Source organism: Marmota marmota, unplaced genomic scaffold, assembly GCF_001458135.2.
Source record: "Marmota marmota marmota unplaced genomic scaffold, marMar, whole genome shotgun sequence".
Classification (NCBI taxonomy): domain Eukaryota; kingdom Metazoa; phylum Chordata; class Mammalia; order Rodentia; family Sciuridae; genus Marmota; species Marmota marmota.
Genome location: NW_026000211.1, coordinates 8,936,809 through 8,949,666, shown reverse-complemented (window position 1 = coordinate 8,949,666; position 12,858 = coordinate 8,936,809). Strand labels below are relative to the sequence as shown.

General features: G+C 35.8%; 1 long non-coding RNA gene across 4 annotated transcripts in view; it reads right to left on the bottom strand.

The window, feature by feature from the left end:
• Positions 1-214: 214 nt before the first annotated feature.
• LOC107142636 overlaps positions 215-12,858 on the bottom strand; it is a 154,066-nt gene continuing 141,422 nt past the window's right edge. For 2 of the 4 annotated variants that reach the window (XR_007343360.1, XR_007343361.1), the window contains exon 5: positions 4,245-6,091. This is a non-coding gene — a long non-coding RNA (uncharacterized LOC107142636). Of the gene's footprint in view, positions 1,838-4,244; positions 6,092-12,858 lie in introns of those variants that run through there. The other 2 variants (XR_007343363.1, XR_001503586.2) reach the window with 2 other exon arrangements.

Genomic DNA, 12,858 nt, shown 5'->3' with positions numbered 1-12,858 from the left:
GCAAACTAAATCTGGCAGGGTGGCACACATCTGTAATCCCAGCAGCTCCAGGCTGAGGCAGGAGGCTCACAAGTTCAAGGCCAGCCATAGCAACTTAGTGAGGCCCTAAGTGAGTTAGTGAGACCCTATCTCAAAACAAAATATTAAAAAGGGTTAAAAATGTAACTCAGTGGTTAAGTAAGTGCCCTTGGGTTAAATCCTCAGTGCCAAAGAGGAAAAAAAAAGAAAAAGAAAAAGAAGGAGGAGGAGGCAGAGTGCTGTTGTAAGTTTTTTATGTTTATATAAAGTGTTATAATGGTATAATTGCATTTGAAGGTAGACTGTGTTAAGTTAAAGATGTATGTTATTAAGCCTATAGCAACCACACATAATTATAATGCTGTATAGCTAATAAACTAAAAGTAGATATAAAATAGGGTACTTAAAGATAAATCAGTCAAAACTAAAGCAGGCAATAAAAAAGAGATAGAACAAAGAGAATATGACACACATACAAAACAAATAGTGCAATGCTAGACTTACATCCAACCATATCCATAATTATAATAAATGTCAGTTGTCTAATATTTGAATGAAAAGTCAAATATTAACTTCCAACCTGACATATAAGAAACCTGGAAATCATCACTCCATCTTAACAAGTAAAAAGCTGAACAAATTACCAATCAACAACTCCTCTTGGATAAATCAGAGACTTGAGGTCCTGGAGCAAACAACTACATGCCCAAATTGAGTCAGAGTAGCAGATGCCAAGAATCCTCACTGACTAGAGCAGAAATCTCCATGAGAGACAGTAGTGATGTAACTGTAAGTTACAAATTACTAGAGACGCAAATAACTCCACTGCAAAGAAGAAACTATCAGGGAAATTAGAAAATATTTTGAACAATGTGACAATGAAAACATATCAAATTTTTGAGATATAGATAAAACAACAATATGGGCATTTGATCTCTATGTGATTATATCAAACATATGAAAACAAATAATCAATATAATAAAAACAGTATTGTCATTAATGAGGGACTACTTAAATTTTCTTCTCTTAGTAGGGGATAAAGGACAGTGGTGGGTTATAGCTGTAGAGTATAATAACCAGAGGAGAAGGGTGATGTTTAGGCTGTACATTAAAAAGTGAGACTGGGGAGGAATTTAAGGGGAAAGAGGAACACAGGAGGGCCAGAGGTACGTTATTTTTATGGGCATGTTGCTCCCCCGTTGTAGAATTGCTAGTTTTCCAGTTTGGCCAAAGAATAAGATTTATAGGAAATATGATTGGAGCAGAGAACGTCAAGTTGAGCATGCATCAGGTTGTGAAGGGCTCGCATGCCGTACAAGTATATGAATCAACCAGAATTCTTTCTGTTAACACATTCAACAAAGTTCTCTTTAACCTCTCCAGTGGAAATCTGACAGAGATAAATGCAACCATCAGCCTTATATTAATCACAACGATTGCAAAAAAAGGAAGATGTTGCATGAATAGCAAAATTAACAGAGGCTTATCCATATGCACCTGTTTGGTAACTTATTTGCCAGAAGGAAAAATCATTGCAGCTACTTTACAGATTTACCTAAGGCAGTCCAATTGACACCTTTTCACAAAAATCCAGCAGCCATGCCGCGTGAAAAATAGCCCAGCTAAAATACATTACCGAAAAGTCTTAGTTTTATAAACAACAACAAATCCCCAGCAATGTGTTGTCACTTTGAGGAATAGTTTTGCACCAGAAGATGTAGAGTGATTAAATAGGTGTTGGTTGATCCTGGTTTGTTGGGTCAAGGCTTCTCAATGGAGCTGAACACTCAAGAGAGTCCATCCATATTATTGACATTTCTGTAATATCAAAACACTGTATAAAATGCTTCAATTAAAACAGAATTTACCATAGTCAGAAATCATAAGATAGTTTTATTTTTTCCTGATTCACAATTAAGTTATAATAGCAGCAAGTGTTATTCAGGGCTGCTAATGTTACTGTGTTACAGAGCCAGAGGTTTTGATGAGGTAGACAATTTTTCCCTCAAGGCTAAAAATGTAATTATGAAAACATCCTGAACTGAAAAACAGTATTGTCAGCTGTTTCCAGGAAAGATAAAAGATCATTTAAAGGTAAAGAGATTACGGATAAAAGAGAGCTGAAATTAAGTTGAAAACACCAATGAGAGAGAGCAAGTTATAAACAAACCAAACATTAAAACGTTTTATTATCATAAGAGAATATGACTTTCATTTTTCTAAAAAGACAGTACTGAATTATTTAATTCATAGCTCTGATTAGTTCACTTGGATGTTTAGAGATGAGGAGATACTGGATGATTATTAAATTTTCAATGGTGCTGAAGAAACAAGCCCTGAACTTGCCTCAGTCCATCAAATTGACAATCCCAGAGAGGCTCAATCCTATGCAAAAGAACCAAGGCACTCCTTTTTCATAAGGTCACCTCACCTGCTAGGGGTATTTAATAAGTTTGTATCATTTTTTTTTACCCCTAAACCTGTCTCACACTAAATCCATTTTATAAAATAAAGATATTAATATCTGGTTCTGCAGGATTGCTGGGTCGATCAAAGGAGTGAGAATATGTAATAAAGGTAAAAGAACGTTGTACTGCACAGCCCCACAGAGAACGCATTATTATAAAGCAGCTTTCATTTCTAAAAACCCTTTTCAAAGCACACTCACTTAAAATTCAGTTCACAATCACTAACTGAGGTCTATGGTATGTTAGGCACTCTATTGGTGATGGGGATTTAAGGTGCAAAATCCACCCCCCTCCAAGTAGCTCACAGTCTGGACACAGAAGAATCCAATAATTTTGTCTGTGCCTAAGGAAAATGCTGGGAGAACAGGAGAGGAGGTTGTTACGAAGGAATTGGAGTCTAAGCTAGAGAAATGAGTAGATAACTCTTGTTCTCAGGATTTTGGATTTCTCCAGCCTTCACCAAATGCTTAATGGATAACTTGAAAATATTGCATATTAATCTTCTGCTGTTAAAGAGGAAAAATAAGGTTATTTATCTTACATGAGAAAAGTGAGGCTGAAAAAAGATGACTTTAGGACTGGGATGTGAGGTGGTAGAGCACTGGCCTAGCATTTGCAAGACTCTGGGTTCAATTCCTAATAACACACACACACACACACACACACACACACAACACACATACACACACACACGAAGATTACTTCACTCTGATTAAATAACTTGACCTCTGGCCCAAAGTTTAGAGAATGCCTAAGTGGCAACACTGGTCTTCAGACGCAAAAATTGCTCACCTTTGTGCAACATAGTGTATTTGGTGTTTGTAGTAACGGAAATGGAAATGGAATGTGGAGTCTTACTGGAAACAAATCATTTCACACTAGACATATTTTGAAATAAGAAATTAGGATTCTTAGAAAATCAGGTGTCACCATTATACATCTAGAATTCTATCAAAACCAGTGAAAACAAAGTCAATAAGCCAGTTTGCGGGTACATGGTTTACATTAATAGACTATCCAGTCTCAAACCTAATAGCTGTTTCAGGAGGATGCATCTCAATTTGTGCACTATGGGAAATTCAAATAAATAAACAGGTAGTTATGTAACAGCATGGCAGCACTTCCCCACAAACAAGTGAGAATCCATGCTTCCTGGGTGGCCCATCTGGGTTTACACAGGGAGTTTTACTTGTTCTCTCTCCACCTGCACTACACACACTGGTGCACATGCACACACACAAGCATGTATAATGCAGCAGCAACATCAACCTGTGCGTAGGCAGGCTGCAGCCATGGCTCTGCCCCTCAGGAAGGATTTTTCCTCAGTGCTTTTGGAAGATGTTTTAAAGCTGACTTAGCAAAACTCCTCAGTCAGTAAACAGAGGTCAAAGAACTCTTCATGGTGGGAGTTCAATCAAAGTCAGTGTGCCACTTATGGAGAAGACAGAGGGGGAGCAACATGCCCATCAAAAGCAAACCAAATTCCAGAAAGCAACCCTAATGTTCAACAATAAAAAAAGGCTCTAAATAAATTGTGTTCATTTACTAGATTGAGTATCGCATAGCCATTAAAAATCATGTTCCAGTTAATATTTTATGAGTCAAACTCATAATGAGACATTTTTAAAAAGTAGGCCGCAAAACTGATGATCATTTATGAAAATACACATTTATTAAACATGTTTGCATCTGATATTTTATTTCATATATTTGATATTTATGTAATATGAAAATATGCATCATATATTTAAATATTAAATACTACATTAAAATCGGCATTGAATTTAATATAATTTGTAGGAAAAATAGACTCAAGAGACATACAATTACTTTACCTAACAATTTTTAACTACATTTCAGTATTTACTACAGGGAATGTTTCTTTATATTAATAATAAAAAATGTGAAATGAAAGAATAATTTTCTTGCTAAAGGTAGAAATATGTAGTAACTTCTGCTTCCTTCTAAATCACCAGAAAAACAATATGTAAAGTATTTTGTTTGGTTTTATTGGTTTTTTGTTTGTTTGTTTGTTTGTTTATTATCTTCTCTGCATTTTTTATTGGTGCAGTATAGTTGTGCATAATGGTGAGATTTGCTGTTCCATAAACAGCAAATTAGTTCGTGCACATATTAGAACAATATAATTTGGCCAATATCCCTTGATTTTATTTTGTTTTGACACATAAACCCAGGAAGGCAAAATATATCAAGAAAGAAGACATTATTATAGGTGAAAGCAGAGGAATGAATGATAATGGACTGAGACCCATTCAAGTTCAAATCAAGGCTGGCAACGGGAAATCAAAGAAGCAACATCATTGATTCATTGACAGATAAATGAATGGATTTTTTCATTTCCTTGAACCCAAAGCCTTGCACATGCTAGTCAAGAGCTCTGCCACTGAGCTACACCCCCAGCCCAAACAACATGGTTTATAGAAGAAAACACACAAAGCCTCAGAAGTTGGTGGTGATAGAATATAAGTCTGTTCAAGAAGCAGATAGTAAATCCCTTACCACAGTTCTCATTGCCACACACCGCCCCCACCCCCCCAGCCAGTTTGGCAACTATCTTTCTTTCCCTTTGGGAGAAGTTTTGGAGTTTATTCTCTGGAACAGTTAAAACACAGAATTCCTGCAAGGCAATACTAAAAAGAAGAGGTGGGTCACACTGGAAACTAAAGAGAAGTAAAAGTTTATAAAATGAATATTGAGACTCCTCCACTTTTTCCCCTGTGGTTCCTAAAACACGGGCTGTGTACTTACATCTTCCATGAAGGAAATAAGAGGATTGTACCTGGGGAATTGAGAAAACCAAGAAAAAGATCATAAAAATACTGACATTAAGGAAGGTCTTTAGAAATAGCCTCGGCTGTTTAAACTATAGTAGAGTTAATGTGAAGCTTGTGTCTAGAATTTCCAGCCAGTCTTGTTTAGGACCCTGTTCTTAGCACATTGCTAAGGATTACCATAGTTTTGTCAGAATATGAGCAAATCATGCAAACATCTGAAATATAGCCAGCTTTCTGAAAAAGAAAATGCAGATCATAGTTGGTAGACCAAAGTGGAAACATTGAGAAGTTACATAGGGACTATAGTTGGTGGAATGGGCAACTCTGGTAACAATGCTACTACAGATAGAAGGAACATGAAAATTGCTTGAGGTTCAAGAATAAGGAGAAAGGTAGAGCCCCAAAAGACCAGGGAGACAAGCAGAAGGCCTTCATGAGGTGATAATACATGCATGGTTTATCAGATGGGAACTGGTTCAGCAGAACGTAACAGAAAATGCAATTTAAAATGACTTCAGTAAGAATTATATTTTTAGATAAGAAGGCAGCCCGATTCAAATGCATCCTCAGGAATCCTCACAATCTTCTCGCTTCCTGATGAGTCTGGATGATCGTGTGCCACTCTTTTCCTGAAGAAGTTTTTAACCTCATTGTGGAAAGATGTCTGCCTTACCTTCAAGTTCTAAGTGGGAGGGTAAACAAAGGATGAAAGGCAAGAGTCCATGAAAGCATTCCTTTTCATAGTTCTCCCCTCCTCTGAGACTTGATTGTATTTTATTGGTCACAATTGTGTCACACGGTCACTTCTTCTGCAAAGGATATGGAAGATTTTGGGTTAGCTTATTTTAAGCTAGATTCACTGTCATTCTGAAAAACAATCAAGTCATGGCTGTAAGAAAGAAGGAGAGAGTGTTGACTGGGGAGGGAACTAGTGCTGTATTAGAGGTGATTTCAAAAACTGGAGATGTTTCCATAATAGGCTCAAAATTCAATTCTGTTTGGCAGTAGCTTAAATGTACACAATGGGGGAGAGCCAGAGTTTATAATCATTCTGGGTTGCTTGTGGGTGTGTGGCAATGACCTTTCAAGAAGAGCAGCAAAGAAAGAAAATTTGGAAGAATGGAAAATGAACAGCTATCATCCTTTCCCTTTCAAGAAACTGCTTTCTGGTGCTCTAGGATTTTTATAAGAGAAAATTTGGACTCTGTTGTCAATATCGTCGTTTGTGACAGTTAAGTAAAAATATATTTCGTTTTACTTAGTAAGCCTGAGGAAATAGAACAATTTCCTATACAAGCTTAGCAAGTACCTATATAAGAAGCAATACAATAAAAAGTTAAACATAAAAATTGACTTTCCATGTATAAATGTACAATTTCACCAGTCTGATGTACACTTGGAAAAAATGCAGTTGCAAAATACAATCTCTTTTGTATTTTATCGAGTTGATTTTTACAATTCAAAGTCAAGAAGAAAAGGCACATATAAATAAGTTCCTTCTTTTATTTCTCAAGAAATCACTATTTTGTATTACTCTCTGCTCTGGTTACTATTATTATTTTTACCCAAAAAGGTGAATATAATAATGTAAAGATGCAATAATTAACAAAGTCCTCTCTCATTGCATTTATCACAGAAAGGTAGAAGCATGGAAAATAACTGTATTGGCAGATATGTTTGTAAACAAAGTAAAGATATTATTAAGAATAAGAATCCTTATGGGCAGGAGTTGTGGCTCAGTGGCAGAGCACTTGCCTAGCCTCTGTGAGGCACTGGGTTCGATTCTCAGCACCATGTATCGAACCCAGTTTTAAAATAAAATAAAGGTCCATTGACAACTAAAAAATATTATTAAAAAAAAGAATCAGAATTCTTAAAGGTAAGTGCTGTGGATTCCCTAGATGAACATGATATTCATGAACTGACTATACTTTTTCAGATAACAAATCAATAGAATGAAAAAGAAGAAAATTTTCGAACCTACATATGAATGTGCAGCATAGTTGGACATTCATTTTTAATTGCTTGTGAATTAATAATTATGATACATCTTAAGTCATTATTCTCAGATTAAGTTGCTCATTGGAATGACCTGGAAGACTTTCACATTTACACCTTCCCAAGCCCTTTCCCAGAGGTTTGAATCCAGTAGGGTTTGGTTGGTTCCAGGGACTGTGGGTCTCTAGAGCTTTCCAGGTGATTATGATATGCAGAAAGGAGACAAATGAATAAAACTTTAACACTTGTGGGTAAAACTCCTTGCTAAACTAGGAGGGAGGAAGAGTGCATTACAACATTTATTCTCATGTAACTCGTTGCCTAGCATAGTGGTTCTCAGTTATGAAAACATGTGCCCACTATGGGACACTTTTGGTTGTCACCACCAATGGAAGGGCAGGGGTGGGAAGGAATGTTAGGACAGCAGTGCTACTGACTGGGTAGAGGTCAGGGATGTCTCTGCACATACTTGTAGTGTCCTTGCAGGTTACTAATACCTCGCCTTTAAAGGGGAGGAAAATTTTCACAGCACCCAATGCAAACAATATGCAGCCTTAAACCATATAGCTCCTATTTAGACAAATACAGTTTTGTTGCAATAAATAGAAATGATGTGTTCCATTAATATCTACAATATATCTAGTAGGTTTTCATAAGGATCTTCAGTTTCTAATGGTGGGCAAAGAGAGAGCACGGGGCAAGTAGGATGTGGGACTTCTGAGGTAGGAGGTGAGAATATAGAGGTATTAGATCACAGGAAGAGTGAAAGAGGAATCGAGAGGAGTAGGCTAGGTGGGATACCTCTGGGGTAACCAAGCCTACAGGGACTGCTTCTGCACATTCTTCAATGTACAGGACAGCCCCAACCGCAAAGAATTATCTGTCTCAAAAATGTCAGTAATATCAAGGTTGAGAATCCCCGGTTCTAGAAGGGGGAATAAGAAAAGTATATTAAAAATACATAATTCATTGTATAAAGATTTAAATACCGTTGCAAAACTATAGATAGATGTTATAAGAAGTCAGATAGAGGAACTTTGGCTCTGGAATTTAGTTTGTGCTTTTTCCTATAGCTTTGCCACTCAAGCATTTATTCATTTAACACTAGTTGAACAGCTGCCGTTTCAAGCATTTACGGATATGGTAATTACTTAAGTAGAAAGTCTCTGCTCTTATGAAGGTCACATTCTAGTAGGAGAAAACAGACAGAATGACTAATGTTTAGAAAACTAATGTTTAGAAAAGTTTTGGAAAGTATGTGGAGTAACTAGAACACTCTGTGAGTGGAAATTGGTATAACTGTTTTGGAAAACTGGTCAGCATTATCTACCAAGGCCAATTTGCATACCGTATGATCAATTTAGCTATTCCACTCCCTGAAAAGCGTTCAACAGAAGTGCATACTTCTGTGCAACAAAGGACATGTACAAACATGCTCACAGTAGCACTATGTAAATAGTGTAAAGCTAGACATAATATAAATGTCTATTAGTAGTCAGATGGATGTATTAAAAACTTTTTTATACAAAGGAATAACTTGAGCAATTAAACTCAATACATTATTGCCACATGCAAATACATAAATAAATCTCACAAATGCAATGTTGGATGAAAATACCAGATGTAATAATTATAATAACATAGTAATTATATCCCACTTATACACAAATCATACAGTGGCAAAATAATATATCATGAATCAAACAGTTGTCATATTGGGGAAGGAAAATGAGTGGGGATTTTCTGGAAACCATCTAGGTATTATATTTCTTGATCTGAATAGTAGATCTGGTGACCCATATAATTTTTGCAATTTTCCAACTATTTTATTTCAATAAAAACATTTATTTAACAGTGCAGTGATAAGTGCTATGAAAAAAAAAAGCAGATCGGGCAAGGGTGTTAGAGAGCCACAGGTTGGTGTGGGAGATGTAGCATATAGAAAAAGTTCACAAACTTTTTTTTTTGGTACCAGGTATTGAACCCAGGGGCGCTTAACCACTGAGTCACATCCCCAGCCCTCCAAACTTTTTTGATAATAGGCAATTTAGTAAATATTTTAGGTTTTGTAAGACATACATTCTGTATCCCAATTACTTATCTCTGCTATTGCCGCACAAAAGCAGAAATAGAAAATAAGTAAATAAATGAGTTCAACAATGTTCTGATAAATATATAGAGATTTTTGAATTTCATATAATTATTGTATTACAAACTATTCTGCCTCTGATATTTTATTTTTAATATATATAACTTTACAAATTTATAGGTCATGATGTGATGTGTCAATGCATGTATGTGCATTGCGTAATGATTAAATCAGGACAATCAGCATATCCATCATCTCAAATATTTACCACTTCTTTTTGGCATAACTTTCAAAATTCTCTCCTCCAGCAATTTTGAAATGTACCTTATTGTTAACTATAGTTACCTTCCGTGTAACAGAACCAGAACGTATCCATCCCATCTAACTGCAATTTTGTACTCACCAATCAGCTACTCTCCCAGTATCCCCCTCGCCCTTTCTCTCGCCCAGCCTCTGGTAACCTCTACTCTACTCTCAACTTCTGTGAGACCAATGTTTTTAGATTCCATATTTAAGTGAGATCATGCAGTATTTTTCTTTCTGGGTCTGGTTTATTTTACTTTACATACGGTTCTCCAGTTCCATCCATGATATTGCAAATGACAGGGTTTCATATTTTTGTGGCTAAATAAATTTCATTTTGCATATATATCATGTTTTTAATCTATGTGTCCATTGATAGACACTTGGGTTGATTTCGTATACTGGTATTGTGAGCAGTGACCCAATAAACCTGGGAGTGCGAAGTATCTTCAACATACTGATTGTATTTCCTTTGAAAATATACCCAGTAGAAAGATTGTTGAATCATAAAAAGACTATGCTAATTTACATTCCCACCAACAATGTGTAAGGGTCCCCTTTTCTCCTTGTCAGCACTCATTACCTTTTGTTTTCTTTTCTTTTTTGAGAAGATCCACTCTAACTGCAGTGAGGTGATATCTCAATGGATCTTTAATTGCATTTTGATGATTAGTGATGTTGATTAATTTTTCATATATCTGTTAGTCTTCTTTAAGAAATGTCTATTCACATCTTTTGTCCATTTATTAATCAGATTATCTTTTGCTATTGATTTGAGATCCTTATATATTCTGTATATTAAATCCTTGTCAGATGCAAAATTTTCGAATATTTTCTTCCTTCTTAAAAGTTGTGTCTTCTTTCCAGTGATTTTTCACTGTGCTGTGCAGAAGCTTTTTGGTTTCATGTAATTTCATTTATCAATTTATGCTTTGGAGATTTTATTCAAAATATTCTTATCCAGTCCAATGTCATGAAGCATTTTCCCTGCTTTGTTCTAGTATTTTCATGGTTTTAAGCCCAACATTTAAGTCTTTAATATATGCTGAGTTGATTTTCTTTCTTCTACATGTGAACATTCAAGTCTCTCGGTACCATTTATTCAAGATGTGCCCTTTCCCTAGTGTATGTTCCTAACAACTTTGTTGAAAGCAAGTTGATAGATGTGTGAATTTATTTCTGGCTCTCTATTCTGCTCCACTGACTTTCTTTATCTGGTCTTATACTGATGCCATGCTGTTTTGGTTACTATACTTTTATAATATGTTTTGAAATCAGACACAGCTGCCTCCAGCTTTGTTCTTTTTGCTTTGGCTACTCAGGATCTTTGTGGTTCAATATGAACTTTAGAATTTTTTTTCTACTTTTCTGAAGAATAATCTTGATTTTTCCCCAACCTTTTGAAAATATAAAAATCACTCTAAAGCAATGGGCAAATCTGATCTTGGGCCATAGTTCACAAACTGATATACTGGATATTCTGGGAGGGCATCCCCAAGAGATAACTTTGCTTAAAATCCTAAAAAAAAGAAAATGAGACAGCAAGTCATGTATTTATCTGGGAGAAGCATTTTCTCTGGAGGAGGGATAGTGAGTATTAAGGTCCTTCTGGGTGTGTCCTAGGAGCAGCTTCTGTGGCTACAGTGGAGCAAGGAAAGGGAGAAAGATGGAATAGGAAATCAGCATTAACAACCCACAATTAGAGAGCCTTAGAGATGTTTTATAGAATTAACCCTGGCAGTAATGAGGAAGATGGAAAGGTGGAAAGAACAATTGGAAACAAGCCAAAAGTCTTAAGAACATTCCAGAGAAGAAATGAAGAGACAGAAGTAGCATTTGGATGAGGAGGAAAGGATGAAGGAATGGCCTTCAAGTCTGTTGAAGTTGCAAACCCACCATTTCATCAACACACGTCCAACTTGCTTATGGTAAGCCTCTTAATGTGAGACTGGAATAGAAGCAGTCTCTTGGTTGGTTTCTTTTCTCTCCTTTTGTATTTTCTCTTTAACCAGGAACTCCACACCAAGCAGGGTTATTTATAATGATGAGGTTCATATTTTCCAGGCAGAAGAGAATGGCAGCCAACAGGGGTAGTCGTCTCTAAAGTGTGACAGGTCTTCAAGCTCCATTGTGGAATCTGCTCCTAGTTGGAAGCTCAGCTTGAATCTCCAACGTGAAATGGGACATAATACCTGGCATTGTGTATAAAAGAATGACTTGCCAATTGGGATTTTTTTCTTGGCAACAACTTGGCTTTTTATTGAATTTGAGCTATCAAATGCTTGTTCTCTTCCGTATTGCTGTGTCTTTTATATGTCATTAGATACTGAAAATGTCCAATGTGGCAAAACATAATAGGCCCCAGTTATAAAGGGGTGAAGAGTGAGGTGAAAAAGAAAGATGATTACTGAAAGCTTTCATAAATTTTTCTGTTATTCTTTCACATCTTTTATATAAAAGATTTATCTTGGGTAATGGGCTGTGCCCTTTTGATCTATAGACTAGAAACAGAACAATTTTAATATCGCAGGCAATGTTGCATCTGGTATCATATATGATCTTTTATTCAACTTACACAGTTTTGCTTCATAGGCCAGTAAAAATAAAACGTATTTGGAGTGATCATAGAGATAGGACAGATGCAAGTTAAAAATAGTTGAATTTAGATAAAAATTAAACTTTTAATCCAGCTAGTTTTTACAGACAGTTCCTAGATTCTAAATTGTATAGTAAATAAGACAGTCTCTATCCTGCAAAAGCATGCTTCTTCTAGGGAAAAGAGATGGTAAAATAGATATGTGTAAGAATGTAAAAATGGAGGTACAGGAGTTATTAAATCTGGTCATTAATCAGTATTAATATGCCAGTTTGCATATAAACAAATCAAAGCACCAACAGGCAAGTCCCAATACCACATAGATGAAAGTAAGTGTAGATTCAAATTTGAGTGTAAAATCAATCCTAATGTTTTTTCCCTATATACAATTTTACATTTAATTTTTTTCCATTCTCTTCATACATTCAGCAAATATTTATGTGACATCTACCATGAGTAAGGTACTATGATATGATATTCAGCTAAGCAAATGATATAAGTATATTTATTTAGTCATCAGTTTATGCAGAGGTAGCCTAGTGTTTAAACCTACTGGCTATATTCAGTCTCTCTGATTTCAAATTTCAGTA